We start from the raw sequence: 23,707 nt of genomic DNA, 5'->3' as shown, positions 1-23,707 counted from the left end.
AGGCAATGTGGATCCCCTTCGTTTGTACAAAACATATAATACAAACTATAACTTGTATCCAGTCATGGGGCCTTTCCATATGCAGCCAGTCTACATATGGCCAAAGCCCCACAGTGGCTGCAAATCCACGCTGCGTCAGTTGTATGATGCAGCTGCAGATTTGCAGCCAACGTGGGGCTTTCCCGCGAAGCTGCACTTTGAAAAAGTCGGGGACTTGTCCTGACTATTTCGGTGGAAGCGAGGTCAGTACGGCTCTTCCGCCATCTGACCTTACTCTGGGGCTGATCCTGGTGGAAGGCAACCAGTGACTGGTCTCTAGAAACCAGGAAGGGAGTGGTGTGGTGGCTCCGGTACCAAGATGACCACCGAAAACCCTGCGCTCCCTCCTTGGTGTGGGGATTACTCGACGCCACCACGGTTAAGGGAATCTGTGGGTTTGGAGAGAAGGCGGCACCAACTCATGAGCATAATTTTCAACAAATATTGTTTTATAAAGATGTTTTTCTTGGGTGTATAAACATAGACAATATATAGTGCTGCACAGATAATTCCACTATCAAAGGGGTGTGCTTTCATCCTGATGTACTTCCCATTTTAACATACTAGTTTCCTCTGCTCCTCCCCGACTCATTAAGACTTTGAATATGGTGCTTTCATTTCTCCCAGTCTTCCATCCTAGCTAAATATACACAGTTGCATAGCCAAAGATTTTAGAAGTGCTTTGAAAGTTGATTCAGGCATTCCAAACAAAATAAGCAAGATGTAAAGATAACAAGCACAGAAGGAAGCATGAAACACTACTGGGAAGCCATCTCCAGGTTAATTAGGAGCACTCTAAAGGAACTTGCCCCTCCCACTCACTAGCACATGTTACAAGCATGTTACCCAGGAAGATGTCTTTGTGAGCATTCAAGTGATTCAGCCAATTTAACATGTATATGTTTAACATGTAAATAATAGACACACTATGCAGTTAGAAATGTATGGAGTAAAACTAAAACTGGCATTCTAAGGTGATAGTCTTGAGCAGTGAAGTAAGTGAACATTAAGCAGATCCCACCACCTTGTTTGTGGTTTTGGCACAAGCATCTGAAGGGAGAATTTTGCAAATCTGATAATTTGTTCAGTCTTTGTGCGCTGTCACTCTAAGAAAGCTTTAAAAAAAATAGTAGCCCACACTTTTGGAATGCAGTAACTTGTCTAAACAGCTTTTCAGCAGTGATCTTGATCAGTCAAAAAGACCAGTAACAACTGACCAAGGATTTCCCCACTGGGCTTTTTAGGGCCAGTTCACATTAAGCAAAAATCACGTAGCCTTACCAGGGCTGTGCCTTCTAGAGTCTTCGTGGGTTTAATGATCAGCAAAATACAAATGCTTCCCCCATTTTTGCCAGTTCTTTCCCATACATTTCAATTCTACCACCAGCAGATGGTGCTGTTTTATAGCACATTTTTTCATTTATTACTGCATTTTCAGAGTTTTATAAAATAACGGATTTCCACTTGAAAACAGCACGAGAGGCATTGGAAGTCGACGTTGTCATGAAAAAAATCCGCAAACTTCTGTGAGTGAACAATCATGAATGTGCAAGAAACTGCTTGAGTGGAGAAGCTCATGATCACCCCAAGCAAGAAACCTAGTAAACACAGTAGAGGAATACAAGGCCATGATTGTCCCTTGCCACTCCCTGCATGTAAGTTGTAAATGTCTGCATCAGATGTATGTGCTTGCCACCCAGTTCCTAGAATCTCTCCCAGTCTACCCAATCCTAGAATTTTCTATACACACACACACCTACCTAGCTGCAGATGTTATGCTGTATGCACAGTTGAAGGTCTACTCCCCGCTGTAAAATAGGGGGATTTCTGGATTGGGAAGTATAGGCTAGCATTCAATTAACTCCTCCCATAAAGAAAATCTATAAACTGACAGTTTCCACAAAAAAACAGATTAAGGGTGTTTAATGCTGGCTCCAAGTTTTTTTGGGTCCTTAGGCTAGACACCCTCAATGGGCCCTTCTCTCAATGAGTCTATCATCATTGTCACCTGCTCCTCTTGCTCCTCTTCCTCTTTCTCCTCGTTGCATGACAAGCAGAGAATGAGTGAGCAAGCCGGCAGTAGCAGCTCCTCCTCCTCTTAACTGTTAGAACATAAGAACATAAGAGCCATGCTGGATCAAACCAAGGGTCCATCTAGTCCAGCACTCTGTTCATACACAGTGGCCAACCAGTTGTCAACCAGGGAACCACAAGCAGGTCATGAGTGCAACAACACCCTCCCGCCCATGTTCCCCAGCAACTAGCGTATACAGGCTTACCGCTTCGGATACTGGAGGTTGCACTTAGCCATCAGGACTAGTAGCCATTGATAGCCTTCTCCTTTAGAATTTATCCACCCCCCTTTTAAAGCCATCCAAATTGGTGGCCATGACCACATCTTGTGGTAATGAATTCCATAGTTTAACTATGCGCTGTGTAAAGAACTACTTCCTTTCATCTGTTTTGAAATTCCCAGCAATCAGCTTCATGGGATGACCCCAGTTTCTAGTATTATGGGAAAGGGAGAAAATTGTCTCACTATCCGCATTCCCCACACCATGCATAATTTTGTACACCTTTGTCTGGTCCAGAGCAAGAGGCAGGTGAGCAAGCAGGTTGCAAGGGTGAAGAGGAGGAGCAAATCAAGGGGGTTCTTATTATTGGCCCCTTGCTGGGGTGTGGGCCCTTGGCAGGTGCTTGACCATGGCTACCCTTAATACTGGCTCTGCTTCTCGATGGAGGACTTCTAGTCAGGATTACCAGTCAAAAGACACAGTGGAACCATTCTGTCTTTCCCTCCCTTAATGGATTTTCGGTGCCAAGAAGAATGATGGAAAAAGTGGCAGCAAGCCAAAGGAGGGTTACACCTGGAAGACAGTGGCATCTGGACCCTCTGTAAAATTCTATGAATGAGGCAGGATGGTTGCATGATAAGCAGCATCAAATGGAATACCTGGAGCTACCATTGGAAAGCGAAAACTATAGAAAATGAATGCACACACAAAAGTCCTTGGGCACATACACACACAAATGGAATGGGCTCTCTGTACTTTGGTCATAGCCTTGACCAAATATTAGAGAAACCTTCATACATCCAAGAATAATTTTAACAAGTCACTGCAATCAGAAGACAACTCTGTTTAAACAGCATGTGCAATGATGGGTGTGGTCCCCAATGAAGTAGAATGATATCATATGATAATAATAATATACTATACCTGTATTATAATAAAAGATTTGGAATGCAAGAGGCAAAGAAAGGAATTACTGAGAAAATATAACTTTCCAATTGTATTTCTTTATTACATTTAAATCCCAGCTCTTCTCCAAGGAGCTCTGCACAGCATATTTGGTTCTTTCCCACCGCCGCTGTCCCAATTTTTCCTTACAATAGCCCTGCAAGGTAGATTGGGCTGAGACTTGGTGGCCGTGAGTTTCACGTCCAAGTGGGGATTTGAACTGGGTCTCCCCAATCCTGATCTGACACTGACCAGTATGCTATTCTGGCTCTAATATATTTGGAAACCTGCCGATAGTGTTTGTGCATAATTTGCCAAATACCAACTCCTGCAACTTACTTTTCACACACCCACACACAAAACCAAACATTTTCAAAAAACTAAGAACAGTAAAGTACAGAAGAAGATCTGCAGAACAATCAAGTTTGCACATTTTAAATTGATTTAAATTCTCAGTCCAGAATTTGAGCTGAGTTTTCTTTTAGCAATACTAAATAATACTCCAACTCAATGCAAAAAAGTAAGTATGTCCCAGAACTCCTCTAGCCAAATTTATTCTTTACATAATCTTCACACCTAAAAGTGTCTTACAGCAATGCTAAAACCCATTTGGATTTGCAACTCCCTATATATTGAGTTGAGGCAGGTTTTTAAAAGGTAAATGATTAGATAAAAATGTTTTATTTTGCATGATTTTGTTGTAGTATAAACTAGTATTACACTAATTTAGGGGTGAACTTTGGGTTATTAATAGGGAATTGTCTGGTCAGCTGTGGTAAGATCTCCACCAGGTAGGGAGGTTTTGTAGAAGCTTGTTCTTTTTCAGTCTTGGGCCACAAATTATTAACACAGGGATATGTATGTAGGATGGTAATAACTTTTGTGGACTTATTTGCAAGGCTAGCTTGTTTGGTGCTCATCATCGTACTCCAAGTAGCATCATAGTTTATAAGTCTATGATGTTTAGCAAACTCTGCTGCTTCATGATAGGTAACTGGGGGACATGCACCCACCTTTAGCCCATGCGTTTGAGCTGGAAAGCATGTAGCTTGGGCATAGAAGTTGCATGCAGTACATCTCCCTAAGCTTGAGTTGGGAAGCGGCCAGCCAAAGCAGAGAGGCTTCAGTGGGTGGGTGGAATTGGGCTTGAAGGACATACATTTTCCAAGGTCAATTCACCCTGCCCAGTCTTTTAATATTGTGGTGTGGGGGTCATTCCCCCTCACAATCTAAAACAGAGGTGGGAACTAGTTAGGATCCAAAGGCCAAATTGGCCCCAGGGTATCAAGGGCCACATGCCAACAGTGGACAGAGCCACTGCTGATATACCCCACCCCCACATTTTCACAAACACATTCACACCAACAGACTAATCTCATTCACACCAACATATACACACACAAACCATTCTCATTCTCTCTCTCTCTCTCTCTCTCTCTCTCTCTCACACACACACACACACACACACACACACACACACCCCTGCATGCCTTGAAGTCATGGCCCAGCTGTTCTCCCACCTCCTTTCCCTCCTTGACGGGGTGGAGTTTTGGGGAAAGACCTCATCTGAGGCCTTCACAGGCTGGATGGAGAGAGGCCTAGCAGGCCGAATTCAGTTCTCTATCCATGCTCTGAAGTATCTGGAAGGAGGAAGAGAGACTGGGCTTAGAGAATGCCTCAGGTTGAAAGAGAAGTAAGCAGCAAGCCATGAGTTTCTCTTCACCCCCACCTCCCAGTTCTGAGACCTTGCACCTGCGTGCTTCTTCCCCTGCCAAAATTCAGAAGCAGCATTTCAGCAGCGCTGTTGTGTATTTTGGCTTCTACTAGGATGTGTGTTTTTTTGTGGGGGAGGGGGGAATTTCTAAAAACTAAAACATACCATCACCACATGGTTTCTTCTACATATATCAGTGATCTCTCTGCTATGTAGAAACACATTTCTGGCCTTTTCCTCCCCTCACTTCCATTTACTAATGCAAGGGGGGGGGGGTGGAATTGGTAACGTACTGTGGCCTAACAACACTGCAAATGTAACCAAACAAAACAAGCGCCACTACCAGACTAATGTGCAAGCTGTTTCCCAGCCCAATTTGCATAGAAGCATTTAAACCTTGCATGTGAGGAAGATATAATGACATAACTGGAGAGGTTTAATCAGAAATGACACTCTCCTGTGTGCCATTTGTACTCCATTTACTGTCTACCCAGCCTTGGCAACATGAAATCCTTATCCTGCTCAGAGACCCAAAAAAAGCAACCAGCTGCTCCTTAATAGAACACATCAGGTTTAAACAGAAACCTGTGTTTATATCATTAGCTACTTCTGTGTTGGAAGATACCATAAACATCCCAGCCTCCTAGCTTTATTCCTATTCACTGTTTGCTCTGATAGAGCCCTGCTTGCTTCCCAAATGTTGTAATGTTTAAACTAAGCTCCCAGCTGGTAGAGCTGCAAGCCATGTAAAGAGCACAGAGGAACTCTCCAGCTAATTGCACACATTGACAGCTAGGCAAATACTCGCTCTCCATCTTCATTTCAAAATGCTACTCAAAACGTCTTGCCTGTGCAAAGGGATCTGGGAAAGGGAAGAAAGGAACCAAACCCTTTCCATTCTCTGTCCCCCCCCCCCATTCTCTGTTGTTGTTTTTAAAAGGGCAGCTAGAATTAATAACCTCACAGTGGAAACGCAGACCAGATCTACACCTTGTGTCAAATCACTATGAATGTGGAATAAAAAGCAGGCTATAACACTATGAAAGTGGTATATGGAATTAAGGTTGTGCCCCAACAGATATCAGTGCACTTCAATACCGCTATAAAGTAGAAGCATAGATGTAGCCATAGACAAGATCTAACCATCACACACTAGTCTTACAAGTCAAATCATTTCCATCTTTTTTGGTCCCTTTTTACTCACTAAGGAAAGTGCTATTTTATTTTTCATCTTTGTACAGCATAAACCCCACAGTCAGCAACTGGGTCAACCTCTGAAGGATGACATTGGGGAGGCCATTAAGGGTGGGGTAGGAAGGAGGAGCAGGTGGGAAAGGAAAGTGTGGTAAGCAGTAGACAATCCAACGGGGGGGGGGGGCAAAAAGAGAGAGAACCCAACAAGGGAGACAAGGAAAGAGAGATCCAAATAAGGGGGCAAGAAAAGAATGAACCCAACAAAGGGATGGGGCAAGAAAAGAGAATCCAAAAAAAAAGGGGGGGAAGAGAATACAACAAGGGATGGGGGGGAAGAAAAGAGAGAATCCCCAAAATAAATGGAACAGTGAGATGTAGAGGGCCATCGACTGTTTGCGCCTGAGTGCCCTCTCTGGTGGAGTGGAGCTTGCTCTCCTCCCTGGTATACTACGGGGATACAGTTAATGAAACTGGCTGGACATTAGCGAGGGCGCAAATGGGGCAAGAGTTGAAGTGAAGATGATTGAGCATGCACTACAGTACATAATTGTGCCTATTGCGCAGGGGTGAGAGCAGCAAGGAAGGCTTACTTTGCTGCCTCCATTACTTCCTCAAGTAGCTGTCTGGGGGCTATTATCACTCTCCCCAACAAATGGGATCCTGGTCCCCTCAAGGACCCACTGTCACCTTTTTGCATTGCACTTTGAGGACAAAATTATGCACCTCTGCAGCAAAATTGACACTGTTATTAACACAGTTCCAGCTGAGGTGTCTGACACCATCATTTGCCTGATCTTGTGGGATCATTTTCAGTTGCTGTGGCTTGATGGCATGGTCACAGTGCTTGCAGCAATGCGACCAAATACGTGCCCTTTCGATCCTTGCCCCTCCTGGCTAATAAAAGCTATTCAAGCACGTATGACTGGGTAGGTCTGGGGTGTGGTCAATACTTCTCTATGTGTAGGGGTGGTTCCTGCTGTCCTTCAGGAGACACTCCAGAAGAAGCCCACTCCAGACCCAATGGTTTTAGGCAACTACTGCCCAAATGCAAATACCTCTTTCTTAGGGAAGGTACTGGAGAGGGTTGTGGTGGAACAATTGCAAGGATTCTTAGGAGGATACTGATAATCTAGAACCATTCCAGTCTGAATTTTGACCTGATTACAGGACTGAATCAGCCTTGGTCACTCTGATGGATGACCTTTATCGAGAGGTAGAATGCAACCCTGCTAATTCTGCTTGATCTCTCATTGGCTTTTATACCATTGGCCATGATATCCTCCTGGATTGACTCTGTGTGATGGGCACTGGAGTCACTGTGTTATAGTGGCTCCAGTCTTACATGTGAGGTTGATGTCAAAGAGTAACATTGGGTGACCATTGGCAATTGAGCTATGGGGTACCATCCTGTCTGCAATGTTGTTTAACATCTATATGAAGCCACTGGGAATGATCATTAGGGGATCTGAAGCCAAGTGCAATCAGTATGCTTATGAAACAGCTCTATCTCCCTGTGACATCTGAATCAGGCGAGGCTGCGTAAGTCCTGGATCACTGCCTAAACGCAGTGATGAGCTGGAGGGCCAATAAACTGAAACTGAATCCTGGCATGATGGAAGCCCTATGGATGAGTGGTTCCCAGATCTGGGAGATAGGCTTATTGCTTATTCTGGGAGAGGTTGCACTCGCTCTGAAAGATAAGGTTTGTAGTTTGGGGGTACTCCTAGATCCAACACTGTCACCATGCTGGCTCAGAGGCCTTTTACCAGTTTCAGGTGGTTCACCAGATACGGCCTCTCCTGGACAGGGATAGCTTGGCCATAGTGGTATAAGCATTACTAACCTCAAGTCTATGTAGGGCTATCCTTAAGGCTGCTCCAGAAGATGAAGTTTGTGCAGAATGCAGCAGTGCAGCTGTTATTGGGAGCTGCCCCTTTTCAACATGCAACTCCTTTGCTGAGGGAACTGCACTAGTTGTCTATTTGCTACCAGGCCAGGTTTATTGTTTTGGTTCTAGTGTTTAAAACCTTAAACATCATGGTATCAGGATATCTGAGAAAGAGACCATTACCAACCTGTCAGATCACTGAGATCATCAGGGGGTATGATCCCAGTGGTTTTACATGGACCAAATGGAATCCACCAAAAGAAGAGCCTTCAGTGTGGTGGCTCCCTTCCTGTGTAATCCCATGCCTCTGGAGGTCAGAGTTTGCCACCTTGCCAAGATACCCTTTACAGTTGTTGTTTTTAACCTATTGTAATCATTGCACTATGTGGAGTAATTCCAAAACAGCACAACTGCATGTGAACCGCCCAGAGAGCTCTGGCTATTGGGCGGTATAGAAATGTAATAAATAAATAAATAAATAAATAAATAAATAAATAAATAAATAAGAGAATTGTGTACTGTGAATGCGCAATCATTTTTTTTGCACACCTAATTTATTCCATTGTAATCTTTTAGCTTGGGAAGAAATCACATCTACAAGAAGGCAGCCTCAAATGTTTCATTTGCAGTAACAGCGCTAATGTACCTTAGCAAAATCATCTGTTCTTTCAAGGAAATGTTTCTCTGCTAGATCATTTTAATCAGTTCTGCAGAGAAAGGTTGCAAGTTGAATCTAAAATGGCTGTCTTCCATTTTAGATACTGAATCAGCCACACTTACAAGTTCAGACGCAACTATGTTAATACATAAAGAAAAAGAAAAAAAAGTATTCTGCATTGCTTATGAACACCTTGCAATCTTACTGAGTTGGGGCACTTTTAACAATACTCTTGCATTCTTCCTAGTCCCCTGGGGGCTCCATCACACCAACATTTTATCGCACTCTCGACATGCCTGGTTTGCGGTTTTGCAGCACAGAACTCAGATGATGTCGTGTCTGTCCTGCAGACACCCAGCCTCTTCCACTCCCTTTTTCATGTTTTCCTAGAGCGAGGAAAGTCTGGATTATTTTCCCCAAATGGAATTAATATGCCCTTCAGCCCCTGTGTAGTGCCATCCTCTCACTATTTCTTTTGTTGGGGGTGTGTACTTTGAAGGGAGAGCTTGCTGATAAAAGGGGAGGAAGGGCAGGTTCTCCTCCTCCAGCACTGTGTTGAACCAATGGACTTGTGCTGAGTCAGATGAATGGACTTCTACTGCTCCAGCCCACTTTCATTGCCCGCAGAAATGGAATGTTAAATTGGTAAATCACTAGACAACAAAGCCAGAGCGTGGGGGTGGGAGGAGCCCACACCCATCACAATGTTACCACCAATGAACTGGAGGTGGAAGGAGAAGGGGTGGGGTGGGGTGGAAGAGCAAACAAAGGAAAGGGAGGTTTCATCGGTATAGTGAGATACCAGAAACCCACATGAAAGGGACCATTAGCTTGACACGCTAATGAAACAGAGCTAGAAATTGAGGAGGCAAACCAGGGGGAAAAAGTAGGTGTGATGGAGCCCTGGATGTTCCAACTACTCATTTCAAGTGCTATTTGTGTCCCTGAATGCCCACAGGAAGCCGTATTAGTTCAATATTGAGAATTATACTTTCTAGCAAGAGAGAGAGTTGGATTTCAAAAGGACTTCTATCACCTTGAACAAGCATAGCAGTCATGGGATTGGAGGAGAGGTCCTCTTATGGATTTGTAACTAGTTAAGGATAAAAAGCAAAAAAGAGGAATAAGTGCTCAGTTCCAGAGTAGGAGAGGCAACAAACTCCCAAACCTGGCTGCATTCCCCCTTCCCCTGCCACCTGTTTTAAAACTTACATTATAGTAGCATGTTGCCTAGCAACTCAAGCCTCCCGTAGCATCCTGCCAGCTGCTGCTACCAAATATTTTCTCCTGCCCAGTTTCACTAGCTTCATTTATGTGTGCACATGCAAGGCACACGATCGCAGAACAACTTCCCCATGAAAGGGAAGGAACTGGAGAGACCTGTCTGGGGTGAGATTACTGGCACTCCTCCCAACAGGCAGGAAGTTCTGGCCGGGGGTGGGGTGGGGAGAAAGAGGAAGCCACATTGCCCACCAGCCCCTAGGCTGATCAGAACAGAGCTGTAGGGGTGAAGTAGAAAGAGCACTGATTAGGCCAATCAGAATAGTTCAGGGATGGGCCAGGCAGCCAGGTATCCAGTGAAAATGACTGTGGGACTGGCTCAGGAAGTGATTTTTTTCACTTTCTCTTTTCTAACTCCATAGATCGGGTTTTTCTCTTCCTCCGAGTTTTATTTTTTCATTAAATTCAAAGCAACAATATTACATGTGTGTGAGAGAGAGACAGAGACAGAGAGCTCCATCAGATGAGTGTTTTATTGCACGCTTGTTACTGGGCATTCACGGATTTTTGCAGGTCCCTCTCACGACACTGCCTGCCTCCCACATGCCTCCAGCCCCTTCTAGCCTTCTTCATGCCCCCCCCCAAATCCCAGTAAGCTGACTTACTTTTAAAGACAGAAGTTGCCGCTATCTCCTGCTGTGCGTAGGAGAAGCGGTGTGATCAGAACGACCCACTGAATAGGCCATGTGCACATTGTTTACTTCCTTTTTCGAAAGAGGAAGCAATGAGGGACAAACACACGGGTGGAGAAGTGACAGTAAGCAAACATGATTTCCCCCCGTGTGAAGATGCTCAGAGAGAGCCCTTCTTTTTAGTGAAGTATTTTTTCTTCTGTGTTTTCTGCCCAGCTGAGAAGAAACAGCCAAAACCATATGTAAAGGTTCCCCCCTTTTGGGGGGGGGGATGGGGTGAGGGGGGTAGCTGACTGTTATTGCTGTGGGGCATGAATTTTTATAAAATCTGGGGACTGTGGGTCATTTATTTTTCTCTGAGCAAGATCTGGTAGCTGTGGGTCATTTCTCCCCCACTTCTTTTTAAAGCAAGATCTGATGGTTGGGGAGCAGTAGCATTTTTTTCTGAGCAAGATACTGCAATGGTCCTGGGATTATTATTTTTTATCAGACTCATTTCTCCTTCCTGCCTCCAAGTCCACTGCCATAGCGTGCTCAGAAAAAAATACTACTGTCCCACAACTACCACATCTTGCTCAAAAAGAAAGAAAGAAAACTGTGTGTTTTTGTGTGTACATGCTTAGGTGGATCTGGGGTTGCAAGAAAATAGCTCTGGACTTTTTTTATCCAAAAAAGAGAAGAGTTTGTGATTGCATGGAAGAAAAGCAATGGATGCTCTGTTGCTTTTATGATTTCACTGGGTTTGTGATTGAAAGGCACAAGAGCAATGGACGCCCTGCTGCTTTTGTGTAGGAAGATCAGAGGTTGTTGGCCCCTTGGCTCTGCCTCAGCTGACCTACTCTCTGTCCCACCAGTCTCATTGGCCAGGAGCCACCACTGGTCAGGGCTTGTTCATAAAAGATCTGGAGTTAGAGGTGAGCAGTAAGGTGGGCAAGTTTGCTGATTATAGCAAATTATTTAGAGTGGTTAAAACAAAAAGGGATTGCAAAGAGCTCTAAAAGTATCTCTCCAAGCTGGGAGAATAGGCATTAAAATGGCAAAAGCAGTTCAGTGTAAGCAAATGCAAAGTGATGCACATTGGGGCAAAAAACCCTAGCTTCTATATATATATATATATGTTATTGCGTCTGAGCTAGTAGTGACTGGGCCAGAAAAGGATTTTGGGCTTGTGATAGATAGCTCATTTCATGCAGCTGCTGTGAAAAAGGCAAATTCCATGTTGGGGATTTTTAGGAAAGGCTTTGAAAATAAAACTGCTAATATTATAGAATCATAGAATAGCAGAGTTGGAAGGGGCCTACAAGGCCATTGAGTCCAACCCCCTGCTCAATGCAGGAATCCACCCTAAAGCATCCCTGACAGATGGTAGTCCAGCTGCCTCTTGAATGCCTCTAGTGTGGGAGAGCCCACAACCTCCCTAGGTAACTGATTCCATTGTCGTACTGCTCTAACCGTCAGGAAGTTTTTCCTGATGTCCAGCTGGAATCTGGCTTCCTTTCACTTGAGCCCATTTTCCGTGTCCTGCACTCTGGGAAGATCGAGACGAGATCCTGGCCCTCCTCTGTGTGACAACCTTTTAAGTATTTGAAGAGTGCTATCATGTCTCCCCTCAATCTTATAATGCCCATTTTACAGATCTACGACGTGAACACACTTGGAATACTGTGTACAGTTCCGGTCACTGCATCTCAGAGGGCATATCACAGAGCTGGAAAAGGTGCTCCAAACAACAACCAGAATAGTTGTTTTAAATGGATATTGCTGTTTTTATGCTTTTGATAGTTTTAAATTTTTGTATATTTGTTTTTAATGTTCACTGTTTTTAACCTTTGTAAACCACCCAGAGAGCTTTAGCTATGGTATATAAATGTAATAAATAAATAAATGTAATAAATTAAATGAACAAGTGGTTGGAGTAACTCCTCCATGAGGAAAGGGTACAACATGTGGAGCTCTTTGGCTTAAAAAGGGGGTGTATGATAGAGGTGTATAAAATTATGCATGGCGTGGAGAAAGTGGATACTCGCATAATACTAGAATCCTGGATTGTTTGATGAAGTAAATGGTGAGAGATTCAGGAAAGAGAAAAAAAAGCAATTTCTTCACGCACCTTGTTAAACTATGGAATTTGCTACCACAAGATGTAGTTCTGGCCACCAATTTGGACAACTTCAAAATGGGATTAGTCAAAGTCATAGAGGATAAGGCTATCAGTGGCTACATGATGGCTATATGAATATACCCGGTGAATATACCCGGTCACTACGTTCAACATCTAAGGTTCTCCTCCGGGTGCCTACTCCGAGAGAGGCTCGGAGTGTGGCAACAAGGGATAGGGCCTTTTCGGTGGTGGCCCCCAGACTGTGGAATGATCTCCCTGATGAGGCTCGCCTGGCGCCAACGCTGCTATCCTTTCGGCGCCAGGTTAAGACTTTCCTCTTTGCCCAGGCATATGGAGGCACATCCTAATTACCCACATGTTTAGTCTTTAATCGGTTTTTAATGCTTTATGTGTGTATGTTCTGTGTTTAGAGTTTTAAATTTTGTATACTTGTTTTTACCTCAATTTTAGAATTTCTGTAAACCGCCCAGAGAGCCCTGGCTATATAAGTTTAATAAATAAATAAATAAATAAATAAATAAATATGCTACCTCCAGTGTGAGAAGCATATGCCTCTGTCTACCAGTTGCTGGGAGACATGCGTGGGAGGGTGCCATCATGTCCTGCTTGTGGGCTCCCATAGACATTTAGTTAACCACTGTAGGAAACAGGATTCTGGACTAGATAACCCTTTGTCTGTTCCAGCACAGCTCTTCTTATGTTCTTACAAAAGACACAATTCTTTTTTTAAAAAAGCTGTCAAATTAAGCTTTGCATTCTAAAGAACTAAAAACAACTCCTGACCTACTTTTTGTTGTTTAGATAATTTTTAAGTACTCTTGAAATATTGGTTTCAGTTATTCAATTTCAATGAAGCATTTTGTTTTAAAATACTGGATTTCTCAAATGTAATAGGCTTCAGTATAACTCTTCTGTCGTCTAATCAATTTATTATGAGAAATTAAGTAACTGACATATACATTAATTTATTAAGGCACATCTAATGGGGAAGCCCTTAAACAGAACTTGTGCTTCAGGTAGTTGCTACAAAATTAAATGGCCAAATCTCTCATTAATCATGACAAAGAAAAGAAATCTTGCTGCTAGCACCTCTATAACATTTCAGTCAATTGCTCTACACGGCTTTCATCAAATCGCTTCCCAGAGGCTTATTCTCTGACTTTACCATGGTAACTCCTAAAAGAACAAAACCACATATTCCCACCTTTCAGCACAATTTCCACAAATATGGATGTATTCAATGCATATATATCCATACCGCAAGCAACTTAACTTTTCACGTACCGCATTTACCTAAAACAGAGAGCCTTTTTCTACCTTCGTTTTGTGAGCTACTTGAATTATCACAAGAAAAGGCAGTTTTTCGGTAAGGGGGGCACAGGAGAGGGGTGCGGTGAAGAGAAGTTAGATCAAGAACAACTGATTTTGAAAGAAAGCTAGAAAAAACCCACCAAGACAATACATGGAAATGAAAGAGAAATTAATAAACAAGTAATTAATTTCTTTGAAAGCTTTCAAAAATTGAGAAGTTATCATAATTTTATGGTTATATTGTTTAAGGCAGTGTAATTAGTCTTAGACGGGGAAAAGTTAGTTAGGTCACACAATGACCTAGTTTACATGTAACAAGAAGCCACTGTGCTGCCATTCTGGATATTTGGTGTGTGGCGGAGGCATGCCTTAGCTTCTCATTACATGTAAATCCAGTAAGGGTGGGTTGTTCGGGTGTTTGACAACCCTGCCAGAACCCATGGGTTATTTTAGGGTTATGGGTGGCTTGTCAACCACGCCAACAACCCAACTTTGCCAAAAACTGCTGACACACTAATAAATTTAAGCAACACAAAAAACTGTGCATGATATACAGACACTCATCTACAAGTCTGAAACGCCAAAGCTTGCCTAATACTGTATTTATAAATTGGGGTCCATTCATTGCTACTAATGAACATATAAAATGGAAATTATTCCACAGAAAAATTAACCACTGGAAAAAATTCTGCCACACATCCCTGTCAAGGATATTCCACCCCCCTCAGCATTTACACTTTCAATTTAAAGATTTTACTGTGAAGTGTTATTCAAAAATAGAAAAAGTCATTGCATGAAATACGTGAATGTTTCACAATACAAACACGGCAGCATATGATCTTATCAGTCTCTGTTTGGTTTTGACATTATTAGATAGGGCAAGAAAAAGAACAGAACTGAAGTAAATGCACAATAAAAAGAAAGTGAAGCAGAATTAAGGTCCTGTTCTCTGCTTTTCAGGAAGATTCAGTTTGAGTTATTCATTTAGATCATGGCAGTGTTCATAGCCTTTCCATGCCAGATGTCCTTTAACTGTCAGCATCAAAGCCTCTTTAGGGCTTAGCATTCTTGTGTACGGGGTCAGTGGAAGAATTCTGCTTACTGTGTATACCGTATCTAGGAGTTGCCAGCAAAACACATCAAAATACACTGTGAATTAGTAAGAGATTTGCTGTGTTGCGCTGATCCGCAGCATCTCGCACCATGGAGCATGAAGGCAGATAAAATATATTAGTTCTTCTTCCTGCTTTGTTCTAAAAGGAGTGTTTTATATTTAAAGACTTTGTGTTGACTATGATAAAATGACTATGGCACAGTAGTTCCTCGAATCTACTTCTTACATGTCTACACAGTCTTATCACCAGACTTCAGTGACAAATATTTTGCCTTCCTTCTAAATTCCTGTCAGTCTAAAGAGTCTTCACAGTTAAGTGGAGCTGACTTGCACTCTATTTTGTCTTACAGTTTTAACGCTGTTTTGCAAGAAAAAAATCTTCATTGCATTAAGAAAGTGATAGGCAAGTGAGCCCACTTTGACCACATCATAGAATCTTTATGTTCGTACTGTGCCAGGTATATAACAGAGTTACAATAGTCTTGCAGCTATGTTTTTTAAAAAAATTAAAATTAAAAACACTTTTAACACAGCACCATCAAACATTTATTTAGCACCCACAACATGCCTGCTGCTGTACATGATATACAAGAGACAGACGAGAGAAGGGTTGAGAGAAGAAATTTTGTGAACCATCCAGAGAGCTTTGGTTATGGGGTGGTATAGAAATGAAATAAATGAAAATAAATTAAATTAAATGGGGAATGAATGGTCAAGGATTGACAGAAGTTCAGAGGAGATGAAGTATCACTCAATGGAGGAGAAAGTGAGACTCAGGCCATTTCTACACCTGCCTTTTTTCCATGGATCATCCCGGGATCATCCCTGTGCATGCAAATGACACCCAGGGGATCCCGGGAGCAGGCAGGGACGATCCCTCCATTTTCCTGGGATAATCCTTAGGTGGAGAAAGGGCCTAAGGCAGTTTAGAGAAGGACTGAGCTAAAGAAGATTTTACGGAGCAACTTAAACAAGACACCATGAAGCTTTAAGCAATGAGTACATCAAGAACTAGAACCTTTCAGTATTGAACTTGTCGACCAGCCTTTTAGGTTGAAGAAGCACAAAGGCAACAGCAGAAAGCTGGATCCCACATAAAGATAACAAGCCCCAGAAATTTGGGACTTTGAAGTAATATGTAAATTAGGACACATCAAGCAAGACTGAAACCAGAATGTGAACTATGTAATCAACTGATATGCTGCCCTATTCAGAAAGAAAGTTAGGGCAAAGTTAAGAATCCTGAAATAAGTCATGGCTGAGTGGTCATTGCAGTCATGAGGAGATGCATGCAGGCTGATTAGGGCCTTTATGGTGCAAATGCTGGAATACTTTTTAAGTAGTTGTCTCTAATTTCCCATTCTTTCAAATATAACTGTCCTGTGTCAGACAGCAAGGTCTGAGAGCCAAACTAAACATTCCTTTAAATTATTACTCTCCAGCAAATGTTTACTTTCCACCCCAATTCGGATCAGGACCATGATGCTTCAGGAGAGCAGGCTTTAACGCTCCCCCCCACTTGTTTTCGTCCTGAAATTGCACTCCCATGGGAGGTGCTGGGGGGGGGGAAGGGAAAAGCATCTATTGGAATCAGTGGAGGGCTTTTTCTTTTTCCTAAATCTCTCATGGGGCGAAGGGTGGAATTTTAGGGCTAAAATGGGTGGGGAGACCCTCCTCTTCTGAAGTGCCATGGACCAGATCCAAATCATGACTACCAGGCCCAAAGAGTCTCCAACTCCTGGTAACCCACAGTCTCATAAGATCCTTCCCAGCCTCAGCTCAGGAAGTACCATCCTTTAAACATGCATTCCTGGCAAGGGCTTTCATGAATTAACCCATGCACACACAGAAATGTCATAGGCTATTGGCATTGCACTACAGTAGTACACAACATAACATAAATTCTGTTAGTGATTGTACCCCATTGGATATTGCCCTCTGGTCCCAAACCTTAAAGGTCAATACCAGCATCTTGAATTGGATCTGGAAACAGACTGGAAGAGTTTGAAGATGGCCACACACTGACGTGAAGTGCTCATATTGCCCTCTTCCACTTACCAGTCTTGCACCCATATTCAGAACTAAGTGATGTTTCCAGGCTGTTTTTAAAATGGCAGCCCATGTAATGGAGCACATCAAAATCGTGCAAAGGAGTAGCCCTGGTAAGGCAGCGTGCTTTTCCCCTAATGTAAAGATGCTCAAAGTTAGTGTTAGAGTTATACCCCAACTCAAAGGAGGAACAGACACGCCACTATCAGCTATGTAACATGAACTCGGCAACTAAAATAATATCTAAAGATTCACTCAGCACAAATAGGCACTTGAATACAAACGTGCCAGCTCTTTCCACCCCCACATCTAACCACCATTCAATTAATAACCTCCCCTTTTCTGTAAGTAGTTTCTGATATTTAAAGTTGTATTGACTCTCCCTTTCATTTGAAAATGCATTGCCTCTTCGATAGCTTCTAACATCTTGACGAGAACCCAAGTGATGGTAATTTTAAACTGTTTTATTGTGTGTGTATTGTTTGTGTGTGTGTTGTTTTTAGCTGATCTTTTGGACCCATGCTGAGGACCACATGAGGGTCCAAAAGTAGGGATATAAATGTCGCTTTCATTTGCAGAGTCCCAGTATTGAGCTTACTACATACCACAATGGAAATATGGTCCAAGTTCACTAATCCTGATAGGAAAAAGGAAACATTTCCTCTCTCTTTCCTTGATCATCTATTCAGGCCAAGGCTTGTACAACTTGCAGTTACTCCAATTTCAGGTTTAGAAAATGTGATGTCCATACTAAAATCTTCAAAACCTTTTTCCAGTTTGCAAAACTAGTTACTAATTTTTCTTTCTTGACACAGCTTTTTTTTTAAAAAGTTTTTAGTATTTTCTTTTATAGCCAGCCCATAAAACAGGTTATCTGGGCAGCACACAAAACAAAATTATCCTTTCCATGGTCTTGCCTATCCAGGGAAAGTGGTTTAAAAACAAATATTTAATAAGTGTGGTTCTAAACTTAGGACAGATTCAAAGCCATGATAGCCACCTATCCCTCAGCAGTTGTGGTTATCTTGCAAAACAAATCCTGTGGATACCCTTGTATAGGGAGACACGTGTTATGTTGATGGACATTTATTTTTAAAAGTAATACCTCCCCAATTAACCCCCACAATAAATAGGTAAACAATGCACAAATTTAAGCAGCCAAACAATACATCAGACGTATAGGTCAACAGTACATTAAACAATCATGGAAAACAGCAATTAACATCATAACCCCAGAAATAAATTAAACAGGAACAGCCATTCATAAAGCTTTAATCAAAAAAGGGAACAGCAGTAATTAGACAAAAAGTGTGGGTGAATACAATCTACTCAGCCAAAACCTTCTTAAACCACCGTTCTGTATCAAAAATGTTAAATCTCCAGTTTAACTATGGTCCCCAAAGCACAAATCCAGCATGAAGATATTACTAATTATCACTACACATTAGTTCAAAATCCTAATGGATGTTAATATTGTATTACAAAAACAGCGAAAACAAAGATTTAGAAATAGTGATTCAGTGGAAACAGAACATTTCCTTTCAAGAATGGCAGTACTCCAATGCACACAAAGTAATGTAGGGAAATTCCAAACGAGTATTGACTCCTTAATTTGGAAAGGGGAGAAGCAGAGGGAGGAATTAAGAGAGCTATTCAAAATAGTTCAGCCCCATGCTGCAACAGGCATTCTGAAACATTCTGTTTTAGACAAGGAAAGACATACTTCTTAGGACAAGCTACTCACACAGTCCAACTGTGGAGCAACAGAGAACATCAGGGGTGTAGGAGACAGGGCAACAGAGAAAAACATTAATGGAATTTGGGTTGAAAAAAACCTATTGGGAGGAAGTAGTTCTTGCTACTTCAATGGCATATTATTATTTTTAAATCAATGCTGGTGAAAGACAAATTGCTCTGACTGACAATTTAAAATAGAAATGTTTCATACATAAATTAAGGGTCTAGAACATTTCTTCTTCTTAAACTCCATGTTAGTTGCATACAAATACACACATCGCACAACATACTGTTAGGATATAGGTAGGAGGAATAAGCATATTCATAGCAAAAAAAAAGATTAATAAAGACCAGTCATTGAAAGCATAGTGGATTATGGAATGGTCAGTATTATTGAATTGAGATTCAAATGCAACAGAACCACAATATCAACCATCGCCCCCACGTTTTAGTAGCCATTCTAGCTCTTCACAGGCTATTCATTTTTAATGAATGAACACCAGGTCCGTAAATCTGATCAAATGCCTCTCATTTGCTTCTTCTGCAATGGTAAAAGAAATTCCTGCTTTTTGTAGCTTGTTGGTTACACATGACAAGAATCACAGATCTGGTTCATATAACATGACAAGCCATGGAGGGGTGACATCATGGATTGTTTCTGGGTAGCTTGTTGTGATGTCTGAGACAAGATTTTTTTAAATTGTGGGTTGTTTTCCATGAAAATGCTACCCTGAGAACCCATGGCTTGTTCTTGGGTTGTTCAGGGTGGCTTGTTTGGGTGTTGGAATCTGGAAAGGCAACTTGATCGTGGGTTGTCAGGAACAGCCAGAGAGACATCAGACAAGAACAATGAAAATCACTGCCAGTCCTTGTAATCTTGCTAGGTCTGCCACCATTTCCCCTCATCCTTTGTCAGTGCCCTCCACCCCATGCTCCTAAAAATCAAGAAGAAAGGACACCGGAGAGTGTCCCAAATGTGTTTGCAATCTTCTTTTTTAAAATCGGTATAGCACAAATTCATTGCTATGAAATTTGTATAATTTCCCCCTCTTTTACTCCTCTGCCATGAAATTTACATACATTTACTGAACACACTCCCTGCTCTGCCTTGAAATTTTCATATCTCTCTACTCTGTAACTGATAGGGAATTTTTAAAGTCCGATCTCAAATGTCTTCTCTTAGGCACCTCTCGTGTCTTGATTTGTATGACGAGGGAGAGGGAAACGAAGCAGCGGGAAAGCACTTAGCGCAATAATAAGTAAATATATTAATAAATGCCACAACAACAGCACACAGCTTGCCCAACCTCACAGAGGACAGGAGGCTTGCATGACGAGGAAGAGGAGGCACTCCTCCCCCACTGTCAGTTGGGCACATTGGAGCGAGTTGAGTCAAGGCAACAACAGCTTCCCCATAGGAGGCTAGGCTACATGGCGAGGAGGAGGAGGAGGAGGAGGAGGAGGAGGAAGAGGACAATGAGGATGAGGAGGAGTGTCCCCTGCACTGGAAGCCCAGCCAGCCAACAATAGTAATGGTTTAACTGGAATAATAAAGAGCCTGCCTGACTCAGGTGTAGAAGCAAGCTTACTCACTCATGATGCCAGCCCAGCAGCACTTTCACACTGTGGTTGACTTCTATGAATCCAAACAGACACACAACCAACTAGCCCTGCTGCACTCCCTCTCCCCACGTGGCCAGAACCAGCAACAGCAATGTTTCCCACACCTTATGATGGAATGTTATCAAAGTGTGCTTTATTAATTGTGTACTGCTTGTGTGCACAGCACAACCCTAAAACACACAAACATACAAGTACAAGAAGACACTTATATCTTTGAAGCCAGGAAGGCTCAGGATTTCCTCACTGGAGGAAAAAACTTTAACAGAACAGGCAGGCAATAGTTCCAAAAGGATTTCAATTGAAACGGCTTCCCCCCCACGATTTTTAAGTTAAAGAACACCCACCAACCTATGCCTTGAATGGACTTAAACGAATATTTGAAGGAACAAGTCAAAGAAAAGGCTTTTTTAAAGTATTTATTTATTTAATTTATTACATTTTTATACCGCCCAATAGCCGAAGCTTTCTGGGCAGTTCACAAATTTCTTAAGATTTTGGACACACACTGGGGGTGGAACAGATGAAATGAACGAAGCAAAATAGGTCCCTCTCTCTCTCCTTCTCTTTCTGCAAAGAAACAGTAATCTTGCTTTGCAAACAACGCAACAGAAGATCTTGTAGATCTCTCTCTCTCTAAATCTCACTTTGCAAACAAAGGCCCCCTAATTTCACTTTGCACTGTGTGTGCAAAGACACGAAAATTCTCTCTCTCTCTGACCGAAAAGCCAAGGACAAATTGGCATTCCCTCCACCAAACACTGTGATTGGAGGAGAAAGGAACCCGGGGGGGGGGGGGGGGAAGCGCTGTGGCAATTCCTGATTGGTTAGCCATAGATGTCAATATCAATTATCAAAACTACCCCACCCCATCACCCCATGTTCCTTATTGGGAGGTTTTCAACTAGACACACCACACACACAAATGGTTGAATATTTTCAGAGATGTTAGACGCTAGGGAATTATGAGGATTGGAAACCCGTTTAAGGCTTTTCTCATAACAAAGACTGGTGGCTTTGGAAGACTGGTAATCTCATAGTCCCATCCTTCCCCTTCCCCAAAGCACAGTGATTGGAAAGCCCCTGGTAAAACATAATCTATGATCAGAAGGTGGATTTATCAGTCACTCAACTCCATTCCCGTGCTGCCCATCAGCATTTAGAGAAACAAAGCCAAACGATGCTATTTTTGGAGAAATACTGCTTGTCTTTCTGAAGCCAAATTGTGAACAAAGTCTTGTACAAGGTCCAGCTGCAATTTTAGTCACTTTGGAGGAAAGCCCGCTTCATCTTGAGAAGCACCAGAAATGGTCTGAAGGATGTTGATTTCGCTCGGCTTCAGCCGAACCTGATATACATCCCTAGTTAAACCACAGTATTTACTAATTAACCACTGCTTCTTTGATCTGAATAAACAAACATCCTTTCTATAATTTTTCCAACCCAATTCTGCAGAGAATACAGGTATATACAAAAGTAGCATTCAAGTTATGGTAGACATTTATCCACTGGGAACTGACAAGAACCCTTGTTATGGTGCCATTTCCAGCTTTCACTCAGCCAATCCCATAATTTCAACCCATATGCTCTCACCACTTTTATTAGCATGCTATGACCTTAAGGAAAGTTAGGAATTTTACTTATCAGGTATCAGTTCATTGAAACTAGAGCCAGATAGTCTGAGGGGAAAGATTCATGACTGCTACTTTTTCCATATAGAAATCATTTATTCTTTCCAGCATGAGCTAAACCTACTCCATACTGTATTTTTTACCTTTCTCCTTTTGTCCGAAATCCCCTCCCCTCATTTTTATTTGTGGTAGCCACTCCATGAAAATACACACATTGCCTGTGGTTTTATTATAGTGTCTTGGGTTTCACACTTATCTTTAGTTTACTCCTACATTAATTCTAGCAAGAATAGTTCTTTGCTTCTGTAGAGTTTACATAGCATGCTCCCCATTCTGAAAAGTCAAAGTAGCTACTGCTCTCTTATCCATATATTCGAGCATTGATGAGAACTATGCAGAGAACATTTTGAGGATTCTCTTTTGGCATTTTTTTTTAAAAAAATTCAGCCCACAGTGACTGACCTACTCCAGAGGTTTCCAGAACAGTTGCTCAAAGTGAAATTGCAAATATTTTTCCACCCAGCACCTCCCAACATCTTTGAACTAGAGTACTTCCCTGCAAAAATCTGGCCTTGGGGGGAATTTGAGATGGCAGAGATTGCCTCTTCCCTGGCAATAGCTCAGACATTCACAGGGTGACCCATTTTTTACTTCAAAAACATTGGGATTAAAGATATCTGAGAAACAGCTAAGATTTGAAAAAGCACAAAGCCCATTGCGTATGATCAGGACTGTGGGGGAAATCGGAGTTCTTTCCAAAAGGAAAGAAGTTGAATCATAACTAGTCCCAACCCCAATTCCCCAACTGAGTTTCAGTACCAGGCAATACTTTACAGTAATCTAAAATTGAACTGGGCATGTATGATAGTAGGATTTAACACTAATTAACTGACAGGAGCTATGCACGACCTGAACCACAGAGTCAATGGAATTGTTCTAGTTCAGTCTTCACCAATGTTTAAAATTTTTTTTTTGTAAGTTTTAATAAAACAAAACAATAATAAAAAATGCAAGTGTAACTATAAAGGCCCCAGTTTCAAATATTACAATGTTCTAAATGAAAAAGGGGGGAGGACTAAATTATACATAAACCCCAGTAAAGGCAGACCAAATATCCAACTATGTCCATTCATAAATGGTGCCTATATACCACACTTTCAAATGTTGCTAATGTTGTTAGGGTGCCCTCCAGATTTGCTGGACAACAACTATTATTCATGCTGCCTGGGGATGTTGGGCTTGTATTCCCACACATCTGGAGGTCACCAGTCGGGGAAGGCTGTTTTAATATATACAATTTCTTCTGAGGAGCAGATTAGGTTATATAGTTACAGCTCATTAAGATCCATGCTTACATAGCCAATAGTTAAGTCATTCTGCTGCCTTTCTGGAGAGGAAAAAGAACCGATAGAAAAGATCTAATTTTGCAACATTTGAGTAATGGCCTCAAGATTAAATAAAGAAAAAAGTAATTTAAA

General features: G+C 42.0%; 1 protein-coding gene across 2 annotated transcripts in view; it reads right to left on the bottom strand.

Annotated features, from left to right (window-relative positions):
• The window catches only part of HPCAL1 (hippocalcin like 1), a 99,293-nt gene that overhangs the window by 6,239 nt on the left and 69,347 nt on the right, over positions 1 to 23,707 (bottom strand). The gene's annotated exons all lie outside the window — the stretch shown is intronic.

The sequence above is a fragment of the Elgaria multicarinata genome, chromosome 4, assembly GCF_023053635.1.
Source record: "Elgaria multicarinata webbii isolate HBS135686 ecotype San Diego chromosome 4, rElgMul1.1.pri, whole genome shotgun sequence".
Lineage (NCBI taxonomy): Eukaryota > Metazoa > Chordata > Lepidosauria > Squamata > Anguidae > Elgaria > Elgaria multicarinata.
The sequence above is the reverse complement of the archived record's forward strand: the minus strand, read 5'-3'. Positions and strand labels throughout refer to the sequence as shown.